Source organism: Chelonoidis abingdonii, chromosome 13, assembly GCF_003597395.2.
Source record: "Chelonoidis abingdonii isolate Lonesome George chromosome 13, CheloAbing_2.0, whole genome shotgun sequence".
Taxonomy (NCBI): domain Eukaryota; kingdom Metazoa; phylum Chordata; order Testudines; family Testudinidae; genus Chelonoidis; species Chelonoidis abingdonii.
In genome coordinates this window covers 409590-423793 of record NC_133781.1, presented here as the reverse complement: position 1 = coordinate 423793, position 14204 = coordinate 409590, and the positions used below count along the sequence as shown (strand labels likewise).

The 14204-nt window shown below is 45.7% G+C and overlaps 1 pseudogene; it reads right to left on the bottom strand.

Moving 5' to 3' along the window:
- Positions 1 to 1196: 1196 nt before the first annotated feature.
- On the bottom strand, positions 1197 to 2277 carry LOC142047702 (olfactory receptor 14A16-like; annotated as a pseudogene).
- Between the last annotated feature and the right edge of the window lie 11927 nt (positions 2278 to 14204).

Sequence of the window (14204 nt, the reverse complement as noted above, 5' to 3'; positions counted from 1 at the left end):
CCCCCCCCAAGGTCCCTGCCAATTTGAAAGGGGGGGAAATTTCTTCCTGACCACCAGATGATGACCAGTTAGACCCTGAGCATGTGGGCAAGAACCAGCCAGCCAAACACCCAAAAGAGAGAGATAATGGCTCAGTGCCACCTCAGAGCCCTGGCACATCCCACCCAATGCTCCATCTCCAGCTACGGCTGCCCTGATGCTACAGAGATTGAAAGAAAAAAAAAACATCCAGAATACACTGCAAGGGGGGAATCCCTTCCTGACCCCTGCCAGTGGCCATACGAAACCCTGAAGCATAAACTTTTAGAAACATAAGACATACGCTGCAAGTGAGACCCAGGGTTGCTGAGCTCTGCCCCCCACCATCACAAGCAGCCCCATCATACAATCCCACTCAGACATGTGTCCAGCTGTCTCTTAAAATGAATTTGGCCACTTGCCCCCCGCCCCGCCCAACTTCTATTTGGAGGATGCTCCAGACCCTTGCCGCACTGGTGGTTAGAAACCTCCCTGTAATTTCTAGCCAGTTTCTCCATCACTCATATACCCAATGTACATGTAAGCCCCACTGACACAGTCTGCCTCCTTGTTCCCCTTTAATGGTTAGGCCACGCATGGTGATTTAGAAGACAGTGGGCCCAGTTGACAGCTCGTGGCAATGGATATGCAGCTTCATTGGAAGCAGTAGCTCAGATCCACAGATGCAGCAAATTGCTTTAGGGTCACCAAAGTCAATGGAACTACATTGATGTGCTGAGGATCTACCCCAAATGTCTTCTCTCCCCTACCCCAGTCTTACACCAGTCTGACTCCTCTGGTTCCAGCGAAGCGACTCCTGATTTATACACAAAAGCAAGACAGCTCCCAACATTGTTTTCACTGCCCATGGAACGGGTGCTAGAGGTCAAGCAGTGTAACGAGTATTGTTTTCACACAGAATGAAAGTCTGATTTCCTTTGCACACACAATTTACACCCATTTAACTCCACCTCTGGACCAGATTTTCTACTGGTGTAAATCACCCCAGCAGCAGTGACATCAGGGGAGTTAATCTGGATTTGCATTGGTCCAACTGAGATCAGAATCAGACCTGGTTTTGTGCAAGCTGTGAGGTCATGGAAATCACTGACATTAATAAGCAGATACTAAGTAAGCAAACTTTTATTAGAGAAAGACAGAAATGAATTCCTGGGGAATTAAACACACCCAGTCAGTCTCCTCAGGGCAGCTTTCATCTCCTTGTTCCTCATGCTGTAGATAATTGGATTCATGATTGGTGGCAATACAGAATAAAGAACAGCCACCACAATATCGAGAGCAGATGGGGAGCTGGAGGTGGGTTTCAGGTAGGCAAAGGCCCCAGTGCAAACAAACAAAGAGACCACAGTAAGGTGAGGAAGGCAAGTGGAGAAGGCTTTATGCCGGCCCTGCTGAGAGGGGATTCTCAACACTGATTTGAAGATCTGAGCATACGACACAGTGATAAAAATAAAGCAGCCTAAATATAACAATGTACTAAAAGAAATAATCCTAACTTCAGTCACATATGAGTCAGAGCAGGTGAGCTTGAGTAGCTGGGGGATTTCACAGAAGAACTGATCCACCATGTTGCCTCCACAGAAGCTCAATGCAAACATGTTCCCAGTGTGTAGTACAGAGTTGAGAATTCCACCGATCCAGGCACCAGCTGCCATTTGGACACAAGCTCTGCTGTTCATCATTGTCTCATAGTGCAGTGGTTGGCAGATGGCGACATACTTGCCGTCCAAGCCATGAGAAGAAGGGGAATAAATCTGCTCCCACCAAGAGCATGAGGAAAAAGACTTGAGCAACACATCCAGCGATAGAATATGCGACTTGGTGTGTTTCATGAGGAGCCTGGCCATGATTTGGGACAATGACAGAGATGAAGCCGAGAGTCTATGAGACAGATTCATCAGAAAAGTACATGGGGGTGTGAAGTTGGTGGTTGAAGGTTATGGCCATGAAGATAAGAAGATTCCCCATTAGAGCTGCCAGGTAAATCACTAGAAACACCACAAAGTGGAATATCTGCAGCTCCCGAACTTCAGAGAATCCCAGGAGAAGAAACTTGGTCACAGTGGTTCGGTTGGACATTTTCTTTCTCAGGACATCGTGTGATGTCTGTGGAAGGAGGGAAAAGAGAAAGGGCCAGGATGAGATCAGTAAAACAACTCTCCTTTTTAAAAACCACCTTAATTTCCTTGAGTTAGACCCTTAGCTTGTAAGGATTAGTATAATATGGGAATGAGTATGGAGAAAACTTCCCCACTGACTCCAATGGAGTTACTCCTGATTTACACTGGGGTGAGAGAAAGTAGAATCAGCTCAATGGACTCTAGTGCAGTTACCCCTATTTTACACCAGCGTGATGGAGAAAAGAATTAGGAACAATTGCTTTCGAGGTATTTGTATACCTCTGTCACCCAGAGGTGGGCAAACTACGGATAACGTTGTATAAATGTTACTAATCTCAGTTTACCAAGGAGAATCAGGGGTCTGCCTGGCCAGATTCTGCTGTAAGGAGTACTTCTTCCAATATGAGGTAATTTCACTGCATGCCATGGAATTACTCCCACTTTATACTGCTCTAAACTGAAGCAGCATCTTGCATGGAAGTGACTGAACCCTGCCACAATTACACAGTGAAATCGAGTCAGGAATACAGACAGTACCTCTGACACGTCATCCCCTTCTTCTAGCTGGGGTTTCATGCTCATTTCAAGAGACAGATGTTCCGGTTCCCTCCTGCTTCTCTAACTACTCATCTAAACTCCCTCCCAGAGCTTGAAGGAGAATCCAGGAGTCCTGACTCCCAGTTCTCCCCCTGAACTAATTCAGTAAATACAACACCCCTTCTGGAGCTGGAAATACAGGCCAGGACTTCTGGATCTACCCATTGGACTCAACTCCCCCCAGAGCTGGGAAAAAAAGTGACGTGTCATGACTCCCAGTCCCCTCCTCTGACGACTGCATCAGACTGTATCTCAGTCTCTGTCCCAGTAAATCATCATTGCTATCAGCAATGACTGCTGTGAGTGACAATGGAGAGTCATTGGACTAACTAACGCAAGTGAGAAGAATTCTCCAGCATGGTACTTGGGTCACCCACCTTTTGTCTGGAAGAGTTCAAGTCCCTGCTCCAGTTACTATTGAATTATCCATACAATGGAGCAGCTTCAACAGAAGAGACTGAGACAGTTTCATTTCAGAACAGCCCTTAGCCTAGAGGCTCAGGATCCCTCCTGTAAAGTGGTAATTCAAACCCCTTCTCATCATCAGTCAGAGAGAGGGATTGAGTCTGAGTTTGTCACAAGCTAGCAGAGTGCCCTAACCACTCAGCTTCAAGTTATGGGGGGTGCCTGTCCCAGAGTCCTTATGAGAGACAGAAATAGAACCCCCAGTTCTGGTTCCTCTCCTCTCCACCCTGGACTGAAATTCTGCCCAGAGCCACATATGAAACTCAGGAGGCCTGGCTCTTGTCCCCGCTACTCTGACTCACCAGACCCCACTCGTTTTCCAGATCTGGGGATAGAACCAAGGAGTCCAGGCTTCTAGTCCACACCACTCAAATGCTCTAGACTCAACAGTCCTTGCAGCAATTTAATAGACAGAAGTAACAATCAGCTGAGAAGTATACACAAATTCATAGATAGATAGATAGATAGATAGAACAACAAAGAGAGAGACACAGGTAAGAAAAGAATAGATACAGAGAGTGTGAGAGAAACACAGAACTAACAAAAACTAACAGATAGAGAAGTAAAAACACTTACAATTTCATCCTTAAAGTGCCACTGTGTAACTCCCAAATATATTTAATTACAAGAGCAAACTTATGGTGCCAGTCAAAGTGGAATCCTCCCAAACTGAAATGTCTTTTCTCCTCCAGGTACAGACTGTAATTGGTTTTCCCCTCTCTCTCGAGTCCCATATACACTGCTCTATCCACCAATCTCTCTGTTTAATGCCCTTATCACTGTATTATGAGAGGCCATTCCCCCACTGCACTGAGGCTGAGTGCTGGAAGTACACTGAGATCTGTGCTGTCTGCAGATGAGCTGTGTGTCAAAAAGGCTCGTGCTGCAGGAAGGTAATTTATCCATGTCTGTTTTCTAAGGGCTTTTGAGACTCACTGCCTGGAGCCCTTAACAGCACAGAGGCAACAATTAATTTCTCTTGCCCTCTACTTCCCCAAAGAGTTTCCAGAAACTAAAATATTCACAATTCCAACAGGCAGCAGGGTCTCGAGGAAAGATTGTGAAGCAAACACTGCGGGCACACAGGACTCTACTCCAGATGTCTGTCATCAATTCCTCACCCTGCTGCTGACCTGCTCTGTTACCTTGGGAAAATCCTTCCCTGGGGCTGTCTTTTCCCTCCCACCCTTTGCCTGTCCCTGGGGCGAAGACTGTGTCTTACCTAATATAATGGGCCTCTTATATCAGATTCAACTATCAGATAATTAATTAATTAATTAATTAATTAATAAAAAGCAAAGGTCCAAGGTTTCCTGAGATCTGATTCCAACTATTCCTCTGATTTGTTCAGTCCCTTCACCTTTCCATTCCTCAGTTGTCATCCCTACAATGGGGATAATAGTTACAACTTGGAGTAGTTGGAATAGTTACTCCATCTACCAATGTGATATATGCCATCATGTGCCAGCAATGTCCCTCTGCCATGTACATCGGCCAAACCAGACAGTCTTTATGGAAAAGAGTAAATGGACCCCAATCAGACATCAAGAATAACATTCAAAAACCAGTCAGAGAACACTTCAGTCTCCCTGATCTTTCGATTACAGACCTAAAAGTCGCAATCTTACAATACCAAAAAACCTTCAAAAACAGACTCCAAGGAGAGACTGCTGAATCGGAATTAATTTGCAAAATGGACACCATTAAATTAGGCTTAAATAAAGACTGGGAGTGGATGGGTCATTACACAAAGCAAAACTATTTCCCCATGTTTTTTCCTCCCCTCATCCCGCTTCCCTTCCTCTTAACTTCTAGTCAACTGCTGCATATGGACCATTACATAGACAGAGGACAGATAAATACTTGGATATTTGGTGACCTCTTATGCAGTGCTCAAACTATATTCACCTGTAAAAAAAGAAAAAAAAATCCCAGCACACTTGTCTAATTGCTTTGCATATGAACATTTGGTAGACATATCTGGTCTGTTAATATGTGAATACAGAAATGTCACTCACTTTAATAAAATCACCAGAAATGACATAGGAGGTGTAATGATCCTCACTCTGCACTACGGTAAAAAGCCTGTTAAATAGAAAGATCTACTGACTATATTCCTGTCTGATGTCTCTTTAAACCAAAGTTTGCTGTTGTAATAATTGTTTTGTTTCTGATATTTACATGGCAAGGATTTGTAAACTTGTTAAAACTTCCTAAATAAAAAGCTTAAAAAAATGGGCATGTAGATCAAGCCACCAAAGAAAAGTTCATCTCCTAGTTTAGACTGATATAAATTTGGAGTAAATCCACTTACACTAAAGTAGATCAGTAGAAATAATCAAGATTTATATCAGTGTGAGAGAAGAATTATGTCGATTCTTAAAAGGAACCACAGAAGTTTGTGCTGGTCAGAGGTTAAAAAAGGGGCATTGTCAGTTGAAGTGTAAAACAATTGCCCCTTTGGGAATGAAACGTTTTGATTTTCCAGTACAAAACAACTTTTCATATATTTTTTCCCCTTAATTTTACTTTGAAACATGGTCAACATCGAAAGAAAATGTTTAGATTTTGTCAAAATGAAACTGAAACAAAATTGTTTTTGACTTCTTGATTCACCTGAAATTTGGAAAAATACCATTTTCAGTTGGACCGACAATTATTTTTTTTCCAATTTTTCAAAATTGCCAGTGAAATGAAAAATTTATTAGTCACCCAGCTCTATTTGGTATTTGCCTCCCACATATCATGAGGAAGTTGATGTGCTAGATTACAAGCAATAAGGAAAGAGGAAGGTAACTTTTACTGTGTTCAATAGTTGCCATTTAAACACACAGGCAAACACTCACACAAGCATCCATGCAGTATCTTCCATAGACTGATGCGCACACACACACACCATGATGCTCACTCACCCTTCACACAAGCAGGCGCACATACAGTATGTAACATGCAAACACTCACTCTACCACAGCAGCCTAAATGTACCAAACACACTCTTTCCCTCACCACAAAAACAATCAGACACACACTCACTGGCTCTCACACACACACACAACACCTTTATGTCCCAGGTTAGAAGGTGTAGTCTCTATAGTGATGTTACAAAACAATGAAGCAGATCTGAGGGGGGGGCTGTGTTTGTTTTGTCTTGTTTTGCTTTTACATTTTTTTTAAAGGAATAAATGTCAGCTCTAGTTCAGCCCTCTTCTGCTGGGGACAAACCTTCTTCACATCTCCAGCCTAAATTTACTCATGGCCAACTTATCTGCATTAGTTTCTGTGCCAGCATTGTCCTTTAGCATCAATAGCTCTTCTCCCTCCCTGGTGTTCCTCCCCTTGATCTATTTATAGAAAGTGAACACATCTCCTCTCAGCCAGCGGTTTGCTTGGCTGAACACGCCAAATTCTTTTAGGGCATATTAGAGAAAGAAAGTCAGGATCATTTCCTCTGTCACTCTAATCCTGAGCAATGCCCTTCTCCTGCCCTCCACATGCAGGACATGATGTGCTGAGGAAGAAAATGTCCAACTGAACCACCGTGACCGAGTTCCTTCTCCTGGGATTCTCTGAGGTTCAGGAGCTGCAGATTTTACACTTTGTGGAGTTTCTAGGGCTTTACCTGGTAGCTCTGAAAGGGAATCTCCTTGTTATCATCCTTGTAGTGCTTGACCACCACCTTCAAACCCCCACGTACTTCTTCCTGATGATTGTGTCCATCTTGAACCTTGGATCCATCTCCCTCACTGTCCCCAAGTCTGGGGCCAAATCCCTTTTAAACACTAGGTCAATTTCTTATGCTGGATGTGTTACCCAAGTTTTTCTCTTCATCTTCTTCACTGTGGTTGACTTTGCTTTTCTCATCATCATATCAATCATACGCTATGTCACCACCTGCCAACCATTACACTATGAGATTATAATGAACAGGAGAACTTGTTTTAAAAATGGCAGACAGTGCCTGAATCACTGGAATTCTCCTTTCTGCACTGCACACTAGAAGCATGTTTCCACTAACCTTCTGTGGAGGCAACATGGTGGGTCAGTTCTACTGTGAAATCCCCCAAATACTCAAGCTGGCCTGCTCTGACCTGTACCTTGGTGAAACTGTGGTTATTTACTTTAATATATTCTTAGCCTTAAGATGCTTTGGTTTTATAATTGTGTTGCATGTTCAGATCTTCAAAATAGTTCTGAGAATCCCTTCTGAGCAGAGTTGGCATAAAGCCTTCTTCACCTGCCTTGCTCACCTCATTGTGGTCTCCTTGTTATTTTGCAAGGCTGCTTTTGCTTACATGATCCACATCTCCATCTGGTGTGGATCCTGTGGTGTGTGTGCTTTATTCTGTGGTGCCTCCTTTGATGAATCATAGAATATCAGGGTTGGAAGGGACCTCAGGAGGTCACCTAGTCCAATCCCCTGCTCAAAGCTGGACCAATACCCAACTAAATCATCCCAGTCACAGCTTTGTCAAGCCTGACCTTAAAAACCTCTAAGGAAGGAGATTCCATCACTTCCCAAGATAACCCTTCCAGTGCTTCACCAACCTCCTAGTGAAAATGTTTTTTCCTAATATCCAACCTAAACCTCCCCCACAGCAACTTGAGACCGTTACTCCTTGTTCTATCGTCTGTTATCACTGAGAACAGTCTAGATTCATCCTCTTTGGAACCCCCTTTCAGATAGTTGAAAGCAGCTATCAAATCCCCCCTCATTCTTCTCTTCTGCAGCTAAATAATCCCAGTTTCCTCAGCCTCTCCTCATAAGGCATGTGCTCCAGCCCCCTAATCAATCATTTTTGTTGCCCTCTGCTGGACTCTTTCCAATTTTTCAACATCCTTCTTATAGCGTGGGGCCCAAAACTGGAGACAGTACTCCAGACGAGGCCTCACCAATGTCGAATAGAGGGAAATGATCACGTCCTTTGATCTGCTGGCAATGCTCCTATTTATACAGCCCAGAAGGCTGTTAGCCTGCTTGGCAACAAGGGCACACTGTTGACTCATATCCAGCTCTTTGTCCACTGTAACGCCTAGGTCCTTTTCTGCAGAACTGCCTGCCTAGCCACTCGATCCCCAGTCTGTAGCAGTGTGTTCTAATCATCTACAGCATGAGGAACAAGGAGATCAAAGGTGCCTTGAAGATACTAACTGGATGGAGATTATTCATCAAAAATAAAATTTCCAGATTTCTCTCATGACCATGGTTTCATTCTGTTTTTCCTTACAGACATAATTAAATGATGATATTATTTTCTTCATGGGAATGTGATGTGCAATCTTTTTTATACAAAATATTGTGTTTACAGTAGTAATAATTCAGACTAAATTCATGGAAGTCAGTAGAGTTATTCTATATCTACCCCAGTGTAAATCAGATAAGAATTGATTGATCAATCTAGCTATGAATGGGGAAAAAAAGGCAAAATCCTTTGTTAACAGAGTTAAGGTTTCCCAGTGATAGTTCAGACCCTTCTAGAATATTTTGTTGTAAAGCAAAAATTTAAACTTTGGAAACTCAAGAAATAGAGAATTAATATACATGCTCATAGAACCTTAACTTTGCCCCCAGTAGCTGGCAATAGTCCCATGGAATTCTCTGCAGTAAACTCTAGCTGAATTCATTGTGCTAGCTGCAGCTGACTTGAATGGTGGAGGGAGAAGAGTGTTGTGTTTGTGATACAAGGAGCTTTGAGGATTAGTTGAGGAGCACCACAGAGTTGTGATTGTAATGCGGATAGATTTGGTCTCACCCCCACACCCCATGTGTGACCAAAGGGAAGAGGTGCACGTGTCCCTTGAGATCCCATCTGCATCGTTTCAATACAGAATTGTGTAGGTTATGTCAGTAGCAGGTCCGTGGGGTCATCTTATCAATGGTGAGGGGGGATATGAAAGCAGGCTGTGGGTTTAATGAAGGATAAGGGAAAGTAGAGTTTAAGTGGTCTCCTGTGTGCAAGGGTGAAGGGAGTGTAAAAGGGGATGTAGTTAAATTGTACCAATGTGGCATTCAGTGGGGGGAGCAGGCCCAGTGTTCAAGCATAGAGCAAGCAAAGGTAGTGCCTGTCCATCACAGTGACGAGGCAGAGCTGGAGTGTGGGAGTTAGGGGCCTTGTGGAGCATTGCCCAGTGTGGGCAGAGTTAAAGTTATGTGGGCATTTACCTTGCCTTACCTTAATTCTGTATTTCCAGTTTTTCAGAAGCTTGCGTTTTGCTGAACTGGACCTTCTGGATGGGCATGAGCTGTCACTGGGAGATTTTAACTCTGTTTAAATGAAGTTTTTGGCTATTTAAATTCCTAGCTGTTTGAAGAGAATGAAAAATGTTAGTAGGAGTAAGTGGTCCTTCTGGAGGCTGTAGATAGCAGTGGATATTGGAAGATGAGAGAAGCAAAAGGCTCTTTTCAGAAGCACCATGTTTTTTTTCTGGACGGGAGCTGTATTATGTGCCTGTCTGGGTTCTCCTCACATCCACTACAAGAATCTCTCCATAAGCTCAACACAAAGTCAGACGCATCTATCTGCCACATTGGATGCTGTAGTGCGGTTTTGCCACAGTGCGTCCCTCAGCGATTGTGTGGGGTATCCCACCGCCTCGCTCTAGTCCACCGGCAGTCCGGGCTCTGTGGCAGTGTGGGACGGGCCAGCACACAGTCAGGAGCTCAGACCTTTTAAGCAGGGAGTTGAGCCAATAGTTCAGATAGCCACCCAGGCCCTAGATCAGGGAAGGGCAGCAAACAAACAATCAGAGACTCAAGGTATTAGGCAGTTGCTGAGTCAGCAGTTCAATAGCAGCCCAGGCCCTAGGTCAGGGTGGGGCAGCAAACAAACAGAAGCTCAGGCCCTCAGGCAAGGGTAGAGTCAGTAGATAGTTAGCAGCCCAGGCTCTAGGTCAAGGCGGGACAGCAAGCAAATAGTCAAGGACTCAGGCCTTTACGCAGGGACTGAGTCATAGTTCCAATATCAGGAGGTCCTAGCCTCTCCAGGCCAGGGAAAAGGGGGAGTCTGCCACCCAAGAAGTGGGTGGCAAGGGGAACGCAGGCCCTCCCTCTCCACTGTGTCCCAGCTCAGCGCCCTAGCAGCTGCAAAAACTCGCTGCTGTCAGTGGGGATCCTGGCCGCAACACACTGACATAGGCTCTGGCAGTGTTGCAGCCAGGCTGGGATCGGCTGCCCCTGGTCTACTTCCACACTCCCCCTCATAGGATACCTAAGTCATGGTAGCGTCGCCGGAGGTCTCAAACACCATTGGTTCCTCTGGGTAAGTAGCGGATGGAAGGCTCAGCTGCTTCTCAGGGTAGCTAGCAAGAGGCAGGCTCGGCTCCTCCTCGGGGTAGTGGGCAAGAGGCAGGCTCGGCTCCTCCTCGGGGTAACGAGCGAGGGGTAGTCTCGGCCAGTCCTCCCCTGGGTAACGAGCGAGGGGTAGGGTCGGCCAGTCCTCCCTTGGGTAACGAGCGAGGGGAGGCTCGGCCAGCCCAATGCGACGTCAGGCCGGCCGCGGCCTTCTGCTGTCTCTCCAGGGGGAGCTTGGTCGCAGACTGAAGGAAAGACTTGACACCAAGTTGCAGAAATCCGAGAGCCAATCTGTTAGCTCTTGGAACCAGGGACTAACTGGTCATATCCGCTTTGTCCATAACCGTCCTTTCTGCAGACTGGGTGCCGCTGATCGTTGTAGCAGTGTGGTGATATCTCATCAGGCAAGGATCAAAGTTTTGAAGATACTAACTGGATGGAGGTTATTCACCAAAATAATATCAGATTCTCTCCATGTACATGGTTTCATCTGTTTTTCCTTACAGAATATAAAATGATGCTATTGCTCCATGGGAATGGAAGTGGAATCTTTTTTATAAAAATGGTGTGTTTTACAGTGGTAATAATCAGACTAAATTCACTGAAGTCAGTAGAGTTATCTAGATTTACTGCAGTGTAATAGAAAGAATTGATTGATCAGTCTACCTATAATTGCAAGACACAACAACAACTAAACTACTAACTAATAACTACGAACAAAAAGCAACAAAATCTTTGTTAACAAAGTTAAGGTTTTCCAATGGAATAGTTCAGACACTTCTAGAATTTGTATTGTACCGCAAAATTTAAACTTTGGAAGGCCAAGAATAGAGAGCTATTGTGCACACTAATAACTTACTCTGCCCCAGAAGCTGACCAATAGCCCATGGCACTTTCTGTATAAACTCTAGCTGCATTCATTGGCTAGCTGTAGCTGACTTGAGAGGAGGGTGAGATGTGTGTTTGTGGTATGAGGAGCTTTGGATTATTGAGAGCACGCACAGAGCTGTGTTTGTAATATGGGAGATTGTTCTCACCCACCATGTGGACAAAGGAAGGATGTGCATGTGGTCTCTTGAGGGTCCATCTGCATCATTCAATACAGAATTGTGTAGGTCTATCAGTAGCAGGGCTTGGATCATTTCTCAGTGGTGAGGGGAATATGAGAGCAGGCTGTGGATTTAATAAAGGATAGGGGAAATAGAGTTTAGGTAGTCTCCTGTGTGCAAGTGTGAAGGGGCTGTAAAGGGAAGTAGTTAAATTGTAGTGATTTGGCATTCTGTGGGGGAGCAGGCCCAGTGTTCAAGCAAGGGCAAGCAGCATATTCTGAAGCTGAGTGAAACACCTCCAGGAGATGGTGCAGCTGATCAATCGCTCTGAGAAGTGTGAACTGCGTCCATTCATAGAAATCCACCTTTGTGCGCAGCGGGTCTTCCACGGTGCTGTCAAGTGGCATGACCCCATGTGCCTTTCTTAGCTCACACCCCAAGAGGTGGCACTTAACCTTAGACGCAGCACATGGAGAGGGCTTTAGGGAGACAGATTCAGCCCCCAGCAGGGCAAGGACAAAGCTCCAAGATCACGTGAGGGGAGCAGGGGGTTGGGACCTCCAACATGGGTAGGAACCCAGATATTGGCACAGACATGGAAGGGGAATGTGGGATGTCAGGTGCCTCTGTCCAATACTCCCAGCTGCTGTCTCACTCCGTTTGATGTTCCCTTCCAGTGTCCACCCCTCTCATCTCCTCCACTAAACCCATTCTATTCACCTCCTTATTTATCCTCTTTGCATAGTCACCTCTCCTCATGGCCCCAAAATCTCTCTCTTTCCACCAACTTTCACCCCAATCATCCACTCCTTCCAGGAGCATGTGCATGGTATATTATTTTCATTTCAATTAGATGTTTTCAGCACCTTCTCAATATTCAGCTGTGCTAAAGTGACAGTTCCCAAGATTGAATACCTTCACAGAGGCAGATGTCACTGCTTTGTCACAGATTCTGCCTAGGGTTAGATTTTAAGTCACAGGCTAGGTTTGTTGGCCAGAACATTCTCCTTTCGCAGCTATGGGGCTGAGTCGAAACATTTTTCAGCCTCCCCTCTCACCATGCAATGCACGAGTGATCCCATTTGGCGAGACTCCAACACGGCAATGCTGACGCCTAACTGAGACACGAACTGTGGGTAATGTTCGTCACTGTTAATTCTCGCCGAGGGCAAGTAGGTGACTGCACTCTACTGAGGCTTTGGGTCCCTGTTTTGCAGAATCTGAGCCCAGTTTTGGATCGCTAGCTTTGCACAATAAATCAGCACCAAAATGCACACACGTAAGAAAGTTAGAAATACTTCATGCAGTCACTGATTCCTCTCACTCACCCTGAAGTGACTAGAAAGCATCTTTTGATCTTCTCGGATGTTCCTGGCAACTTGGGTGTAACTCATTTCCTTCAGCATGCGACAGCTCACCTAGGAGAGACAGGAGAAGGCGCGGCGGGCTGGAAGTCGCATGGCAAGGACGGCCTCCTCGTCGTTACAAGGGAGGACTGGCGACCCTACCCTCGATGTTCCCGGGAGACTGGCCGAGTACCCCGCTCGTTAGCCTCCCGAAGGAGCCGAGCCTGCCCTTGCCCCTACTCCGGAGGAGCCGAGCCTGCCTCTTGGCAGCTCCGAGAAGCACTGAGCCTCCATCCGATACTTACCGGGAACAAATGGTGTTTGAGACCTCGCGGCGACGCTACGCATGACTTAGGTATCATATGAGGGGGATGTGAAGTAGTCGCGAGGGGCAGCCGATCCCAGCCTGGTGAACAATGCAGGCTATGTCAGTGTGTTGCGCCAGATTCCACTGACAGCAGCGAGTTTTTGCAAGGCTGCTAGGGCTGACTCTGGGACATCAGTGGAGAGAGGGCCTGCGTTCCCTTGCCTACCGCACTTCATTGGGTGGAGACTCCCTTTTCCCTGGCTGGAGAGGCTAGGCCTCCTGAATTGGAACAATGACTCAGTCCGCGTAAAGGCGGAGTCCTTGACTATTTGTGCTGCCCGCCTGGAAGACTGGGCTGCTAATATCTCTGAACCTTGCCTGAGGATGAGCTCTGTTGTTTGTGCCCACGCCTGACTATGGGCTGGTGCATTGAAGCTGCTGACTCAGCATGCTAATACCTTGAAGTCTCTTATGTTTTTTCTGCTCACCTGATCTAAGGGCCTGGGGCTATCTTGGCTATTGGTCAACTCCTGCTTAAAGGTCTAGCTCTGACTGTTGCTGCCCGTCCATCTGCACATGAGCCGGACTGGCCGGTGGCTAGAGGAGGCGGTGGATCCCCACAACACTGCGAGGAACGACTGGTGGCACTGACTACAGCATCCAATGTGGCAAGATAGATGCGTCTGACATTGTGTTGAGTTATGGAGATGATTCTTGTAGTGGATTGAGAGAACCCAGACAGGCAACATATATACAGCTAACCCGTCCAAGAAAAAAACATGTGCTTCTGAAAGAGCCTTTTGCTTTCTCATTTCCATATCCCTGCTACGTACAGCCTCCATGAGGACCACTTACTCCGACTAATTTCATTCTCTAAACAGCTAGGAATTTAAATAGCCAGAAAACTTCATTAAACAAGTTAAAATTCCCAGTGAAGCTCAATGCCCATGCAGAAGGTCCAGTTCAGAAAAACGCGCTTCTGAAACTGAATAC